This window comes from Phyllobates terribilis, unplaced genomic scaffold (genome assembly GCF_046119375.1).
Source record: "Phyllobates terribilis strain yellow unplaced genomic scaffold, ASM4611937v1 Scaffold_2__4_contigs__length_985480577, whole genome shotgun sequence".
Lineage (NCBI taxonomy): Eukaryota > Metazoa > Chordata > Amphibia > Anura > Dendrobatidae > Phyllobates > Phyllobates terribilis.
This window is the reverse complement of record NW_027362762.1, coordinates 146,442,134-146,450,244: the sequence shown is the minus strand read 5'-3', so window position 1 is coordinate 146,450,244 and position 8,111 is coordinate 146,442,134.

Here is an 8,111-nt window from a genome sequence, read left to right as displayed (position 1 = left end):
CCGGTATGTTTTTGTGATGGAGAAGGGGAGAGAGAGAGAGATAGATAGAGAGAGAGAGAGATAGAGAGAGAGAGAGCTTCCTGCTGGAGACCTGGAGTGAGTCAGTGTGAGTACATTTCTTATAACTAGTTCTCCAGCCTCAACACTGTCATTTAATTGTCTCATGCAGTTAGGGGTGGAGGCCCCCAGGCTACTAGGGGGTGACACAGTGGGGAAAGGGGTCCTCAGAGTATTAGGGGGTGACAGTGGGGAAGGGGGCCCACAGAGTATTAGTGGGTGACTGGGGAAGGGGGTCCTCAGAGTATTAGGGGATGACACAGTGGGGAAGGGGGCCCACAGAGTATTAGGGGATGACACAGTGGGAAAGGGTCCCTCAGAGCATTAGGGGGTGACACAGTGGGAAAGTGGGCCCACAGAATATTAGGGGGTGACACAGTGGGAAAGGGTCCCTCAGAGCATTAGGGGGTGACACAGTGGGAAAGAGGGCCCACAGAGTAGTAGGGGGTGACACAGTGGGAAAGAGGGCCCACAGAGTATTAGGGGGTGACACAGTGGGAAAGGAGGCCCAAAGAATATTAGTCGTTGACAGTGGGAAAGGGGGCCCACAGAGTTTTAGGGGGTGACAAAGTGGGAAAGGGGGCCCACAGAATATTAGTGGGTGACTGGGGAAGGGGGTCCTCAGAGTATTAGGGAATGACACAGTGGGGAAGGGGGCCCACAGAGCATTAGGGGGTAACACAGTGGAAAAGGGGGCCCACAGAGCATTAGGGGGTAACACAGTGGGAAAGGGGCCCACAGAGAATTAGTGGGTGACAATGGGGAAGGGAGCCCTCAGAGAATTAGAGGGTGACACAGTGGGGAAGGGGGCCCTCAGTGTATTAGTGGGTGACACAGTGGGGAAAGGGGCCCACAGAATATTAGTGGGTGACAGTGGGGAAGGGGGCCCCCAGAGTAGAAAGGGGTGACACAGTGGGGAAGGGGGCCCTCAGAGTATTAGGGGGTGACATAGTGGGGATCGGGGCCCTCAGAGTATTAGGGGGTGACACAGTGGGGATGGGGGCCCTCAGAGTATTAGGGGGTGACACATTGGGGAAGGGGGCCCTCAGAGTATTAGGGGGTGACACAGTGGGGAAGGGGGACCACAGAGCATTAGAGGGTGACATAGTGGGAAAGGGGCCCACAGAGTATTAGGGGGTGACACAGTGGGGAATGGGGCCCTCAGTGTATTAGGGGGTGACACGACAGTGGGGAAGGGGGCCCTCAGAGTAGTAGGGGGTGACACAGTGGGGAGGGGCCCTCAGAGTATTAGGGGGTGACACAGTGGGAAGGAGGCCCACAGAGTATTAGGGGGTGACACAGTGGGAAAGGGTCCCTCAGAGCATTAGGGGGTGACACAGTGGGAAAGAGGGCCCACAGAGTAGTAGGGGGTGACACAGTGGGAAAGAGGGCCCACAGAGTATTAGGGGGTGACACAGTGGGAAAGGAGGCCCACAGAATATTAGTCGTTGACAGTGGGGAAGGGGGCCATCAGAGTAGTAGGGGGTGACACAGTGGGAAAGGAGGCCCACAGAATTATAGGGGGTGACAAAATGGGAAAGGGGGCCCACAGAATGTTAGTGGGTGACTGGAGAAGGGGGTCCTCAGAGTATTAGGGGATGACACAGTGGGGAAGGGGGCCCACAGAGCATTAGGGGGTAACACAGTGGGAAAGGGGCCCACATAGAATTAGTGGGTGACAATGGGGAAGGGGGCCTTCAGAGAATTAGGGGGTGACACAGTGGGGAAGGGGGCCCTCAGTGTATTAGGGGATGACACAGTGGGAAAGGGGCCCACAGAATATTAGTGGGTGACAGTGGGGAAGGGGGCCCTCAGAGTAGTAAGGGGTGACACAGTGGGGAAGGGGGACCTCAGAGTATTAGGGGGTGACACAGTGGAGATGGGGGCCCTTAGAGTATTAGGGGGTGATACAGTGGGGAAGGGGGCCCTCAGACTATTAGGGGGTGACACAGTGGGGAAGGGGGCCCTCAGTGTATTAGGGGGTAACACGACAGTGGGGAAGGGGGCCCTCAGAGTAGTAGGGGGTGACACAGTGGGGAAGGGGGCCCTCAGAGTATTAGAGGGTGTCACAGTGGGAAAGGGGATCCACAGAGCATTACGGGGTGACAGTGGTGAAGGGGGCCTACAGTGTATTAGGGGGTGACACAGTGGGAAAGGGGGCCCACAGAGTATTAAGGGGTGACACAGTGGGAAACGGGGCCCACAGAGTTTTAGTGGGTGAGAGTGGGTAAGGGGGCCCACAGAGTAGTAGGGGCTGACACAGTGGGGAAGGGGGCCCTCAGAGTATTAGGGGGTGACAGTGGGGAAGGGGGCCCACAGAGCATTAGTGGGGTGACACAGTGGGGAATGGGGCCCACAGAGCATTAGGGGAGTGACACAGTGGGAAGGGGGCCTACAGAGCATTAGGAGGGTGACACAATGGGAAGGGGGCCCACAGAATATTAGTGGGTGACAGTGGGGAAGGGGGCCCCTAGGTAATTAAGAGTGACAAAGTGTGAGAGGCCCCTCAGGTAATAAGGGATTACACAGTGAGCAAAGGGTCCCTCAGGTAAATACCCTGAAGTGGAGTAGAATTTTAAACAAGAGGATCTGTCAGCTCTCCCGTGCGGTGTAGTATATAGAGGATGTGTGGTGTAGTATATAGAGGATGGGTCCCGTGCAGTGTAGTATATAGAGGATGTGTGGTGTAGTATATATAGGATGGGTCCCATGCAGTGTAGTATATAGAGGATGTGTGGTGTAGTATATAGAGGATGGGTCCCGTGCGGTATAGTATATAGAGGATGGGTCCCATGCGGTGTAGTATATCGAGGATGTGTGGTGTAGTATATAGAGAATGGGTCCGTGCGGTGTAGTATATAGAGGATGGGTCCCATGCGGTGTAGTATATAGAGGATGGGTCCTGTGTGGTGTAGTATATAGAGGATGGGTCAAGTGCGGTGTAGTATATAGAGGATGCAGGGGCGTATCTAGGAGGGGGCGTGTAAGGAGACTATTGAGGGGAATAGTGTGAGGAGCCAGTGTGAGTGGGCACAGAATAGAGACTGAGTAGTGGGTGGGCGATGGCATAGGGGTACAGTGTAGGGTCACAGTCAGGAGGGGAACAGTATGCTAAGGAGGGGGAATGTGATGAGGGGGCACAGTATAGAGACTGGGCCCTATAGGGGGGACACAGTGTGAGGACAGTGTGAAGAGGGGGCCAAGTATGGAAAGAAGAGGGCAGTGTGGAGAGCAGGTACCATAAGAGGGACAGTGTGTGGGTCATATTTTGTGCAGGGAATATAGTGAGGGGCAATTATTTATTCATGGGCTCAGCGTAGGGCAGATATTTGTATTCAGGAGCATTATAATGACACTGCTATCTTTCAGGGCATCATGTTGGGATGTGCTGCAGAAGCCCGGAGAAGACGGAAGTCTGCAGACACGAGCTGTCGATGAGAAAAGTCATCATGGCGTCTGGACAAGAAGAAAAGAAAGATGACGCTGTCTCTGGAGTCGTTCTCTATCAGGTACCTGGAAGTAAATGTTTTTTATGATGCTGACATTTTTTTATTTTTATTTATGTTAGGAGCATTAAAGATGTCCACGTTTATGATGAGTCTGCAGTCATTCTATGTGACTGCAGACTTCTGAACTCTCACAGTGTGCACTGCACGCTATCAGGATTCTCTCATGCCAGCGATTTGCATACATCCAGTCACGTGCCGACTAGACATGTGTGGCCTCACTCAATGAAAATGAATTGAGGGAGGCCGGACATGTCTAGTCGGAATGTGGCCAGAAGTGTACAAATCACATACTTGTGCTCACATGACTGTCCACTGTTTCCACGGCAAGGGAGAATCCTAAAAGTGTGCAGTGCATGCGCTGTGAGAATTCAGAAGCCTGCAGTCACACACAGTGACTGCAGACTTTCATCTGAAACCTGGATGAGCGCATTAATTATAAAAGTAAAGCCTTGTAGCCAATCCTGACAGCGTGTAATATCCTCCCAACTATCAATGTTCAGTCAGTAATTGTTCTCTGAAGTGGTATAAAAAAGGTATAATAGAAACAAGTCGTCAATTCTGCATTTATCACCCACTCCTGGTTTTGGCTCCCACTCCTGAGAAAAAATACTGACCGAACACTGATAGTGGGGCCGTGGCCTTAGTGTGCAAATCGCATATGTGCTGGGGGGGGGCGCAAAACTGAATTTTTGCCCCGGGTGCTAGAAGACCTGGATACACCTCTAAGGGGATGTGCCCCGTGTATATATACTGCATGGTGGGCCCCAAGAATTATTTTTCTCTGGTGGGCCCAAGGTACTCCAGTCCGACGCTGCTGATAGGGAATTTAGATTAGCAATAATAATTATGTATGTAAAGCGCTGCGGAATATGATATGAATATGATTATTATAAATACAATTTTCATGACGAATAGAGGAAACAAGCCTATACAAGGCCATTTTCCTAAGTGCTGCATTTTTTCCCACAGCGTTTTTCTACTCAAACATTTTAAGAAAAAGTGAATATGATTTTACTCATGTCCAAAGTGCATTTAAAGATGCTGCAGAATTGTGCACTTTTTGAAACTTTTTTTTTCTATTATAATCTTCTAAGGAAATCCTAAAAATGAATTCAAAATGCTGTGTGAACATGTTCCAATGGTTACTTTGGAATTGCAGACATATTAAAACAGATTTTCCATTTATTGGTTCAGGTCAAAATACAATATTTATTCTAAAACTAGATGAAATAATCCAGAAGACCGCAATGGTCTGAACAGTGTGCATCATGGGCCATCCTTGTTACCGGGAAGTGACATTCCTGGAAGGAGCTGACAATATATACAATGGTTTGTGATAGTATTCCTTACAACCTGTGTTAAATATTTTTGTAATTAAATTTGAGTGTGATGCATCAGCACTAAATAGTCTAAATTGATGAAGTTAATTGAGAAGAATATAGGCAAAAATTTAATTTATAGGATAAGAACTAAAAATTGTTATGTGCACAAGTATTCACCCCTTTTCCTATAAAGCCTATAAAAATTCCTGGTGCAAGCAATTATCTTCACAAGTCACATGCTTAGTAAAAGGAAGTCCACCTGTGTGCAGTCTAAGTGTCTCATGGTCTGTCAGTATATACACTTTACCTTTTCTGAAAGGCCACAGAGCAGAGCCTGCAACACCATTAGGCTGCGTGCCCACTATGCGTTATTCAAGCGTTTTTGATGCGGAATTTCCGCAGCGGAAATGCTTAAAAATCACCTGGTAATCTGTGCCCCATGGTCCCCAATGATAAACCGCATGTGCTATGCACATGTTGCGGAAATTTCCACTGCGGATTATCATTGCGGAAAAATCAGCAGCATGTCCATTATTTGTGCGTTTCTGCACGCAGATTTGACTTCACAATGCATTTGAAAATCGAATGTCAAATCCACATGTAAAAACGCTGCAAAAACGCGTGTAAAATCCACATGCGTTTTTACTGGCAAGGACATGCAGAAACGCTGCGGAAATTTTCCGCTTCAATTCTGCATCGTGGGCACATAGCCTAAAGCAAGAGGTACCACTAACCAAACAACACCATGAAGACCAAGGAGACCTCCAAACAAGTCAGGGGCAAAGTTGTTGAGAAGTACAAGTCAGGGTTGGGTTATAAAAAATATCCCAATCTCTGATGATCATCCAGAGCACAATCAAATCCATTATCAAATGGAAAGAATATGGTACCACAACAAACCTGCCAAGAGAGGGACGCCCATCTAAACTCTCAGCCCGGCCAAGGAGGCCATTAATCAGAGAGGCAGCACAGAGACCAAAGTAACCCTGAAGGAGCTGCAGAGTTCCCAAGCAGAGACTGGAGTATCAGTCTATACGACCACAATAAGGCCACGACCCCACTAGCAGTATTTGGTCAGTATTTTTTCTCAGGAGTGGAAGCCAAAACCAGGAGTGGGGGATAAATGCAGAATTGGTGCACTTGTTTCTATTATACCTTTTCTCTGATTGTTCCTCAACTGGCCTAAGACGTACACTCCACAGAGGTGGACTTTATGGAAGAGTGGGCAGAAAAAAAGCCTTTACTTACAGAAAAAAATGTAAGGCTTGTTTTGAGTTTGCCAAAAGACATATGGGAGACTCCCCAAATGTATGGAGGAAGGTGCTGTGGTCAGATGAGACAAGATTGAACTTTTTGGCCACCAAGGTAAATGCCATGTCTTGCACCAAACCAAGAAAGCTCATCACCCCAAAAACACCATCCCAACAGTGTAACATGGTGGTGGCAGCATCATGCTGTGGGGATGTTTTTCAGCAGCAGGGACAGGGAAAATGGTCCAAGTTGTGGTGAAGATGACTGGTTCTAAATACAGGGATATTCTTGAGCAAAAACTGTTTCAGTATGTCAGTGATTTGAGACTGGGATGGAGGTTCACCTTCCAACAAGACAATAAACCAAAGCATACTGCTATTTGCAACACTTCAGTGCTTTAAGGGGACACAGGTATGTTTTAGAGTGGCCTAGTCAAAGCCCAGACCTTAATCCAATTGAGAATTTGTGGTTAGATTTAAAGATTGTTGTTCACCAGAGGAAATCATCTAACTTGAAGGAGCTGGAGCAGTTTTGCCTTGAGGAATGGAAAAAATTTCAGTGGCAAGATGTGGAAAGCTCATAGAGACTTATCCAAAGCGACTTGCAGCTGTAATTTCTGCAAAAGGATGCGCTACAAAGTATTGACTTTAGGAGGGTGAATAGTTATGCACACTGAAGTTTTCCGTTATTTTGTCTTATTGGTTGTTTGCTTCACTAAGGAGGTTAATACTTTTGCAATCCACTGTAGATCCCATTGGCTCACATACGAGGCTAATAAGTATACATGTTTGAAAATATTAAAGGGGCATTCCTATTTCCAAGATCCTATCCCAATATGTAGTAGGTGTAATAATAGTAATATTAGCAAATATCTCTAATTAGAAATGTAGTATAGTATTTTTGATTCACTATGTCTCTTTCCACATGTGCAGGCATCGCAGGACCTTAGGCATCCATGGTGATGTCCACTGATAAAGTCACAGCTAGTTAGCTAGTTGCTAGTTGTCGTAACCATCGATACCTAAGGTCCTGCAATGCCTGCACATGGGGTAAGAGACCTAGCGAATGAAAAATACTATATTACATTTCTAATTGGAGGTATTTGCTAATATTATTATTATTACACCTACAGATTGGGATAGGATCTTGGAGATGGGAATACTTCTTTAGACTTGTGCTCTAGTAAATTTATATATATTTCATCCCAATGTAGCTAACCCCTATCCGTGCAGTGAGAGCTGATATTGGATTATCTGCCATGGATAACATAACTATTTTTCCTATACTAGCCCCGTTGCCATGTTCGGCTTTATGACATCACAGTTCCATTGTCCACGAGTCATGGAATGTTCAGCAAGAACGGTCAGTGCGAGGCAAGCAGAGGTAGAGAGGAGAGCTGAACACTAATCCAGAGCGAATTGTATCATATTTTTGTGTTTTTTTTACTTAATTTCTTTTTTGGGAGTGTTTTCTACCATCCACGCACACTCTTGTGTGTGTGGAGGGGGAGGCAGCCTAATGGCTGCCCCAGTATCTGGAGGAAAGATCCAAGCACGGAGACATCTCCCACATGCCAGGACATCCTCATACAGCCAGAAGCCTGAACACCACCAAAGGCAAACTGGCTTTACTGGATATCTGATGGCAGCACTTGATCATATCGTGCTATTTATTAAATGCCTGTTTGGGTCACCAAAACAAAAAACTGGCCGATATTTGAGACTGAAAAGTCCACCACCATATCGTCCATCACCCAAAACGGGCCGATACGTGAGACTGAAAAGTCCACCACCACAACCTGCAGCAAACATCAGCGCAGAGCCAGTGGATATAATGAAACATCTGGAACCCACCAAAATAATAGGTGAGGTACAGACAACAGCCCCGTTGCCCGGGAGCCCATCTACCTGGAAGATGCCAACTTCCTCTCAAACACCTAAAGTCCGCAGTATGCCTAACTCCTATCCACTGC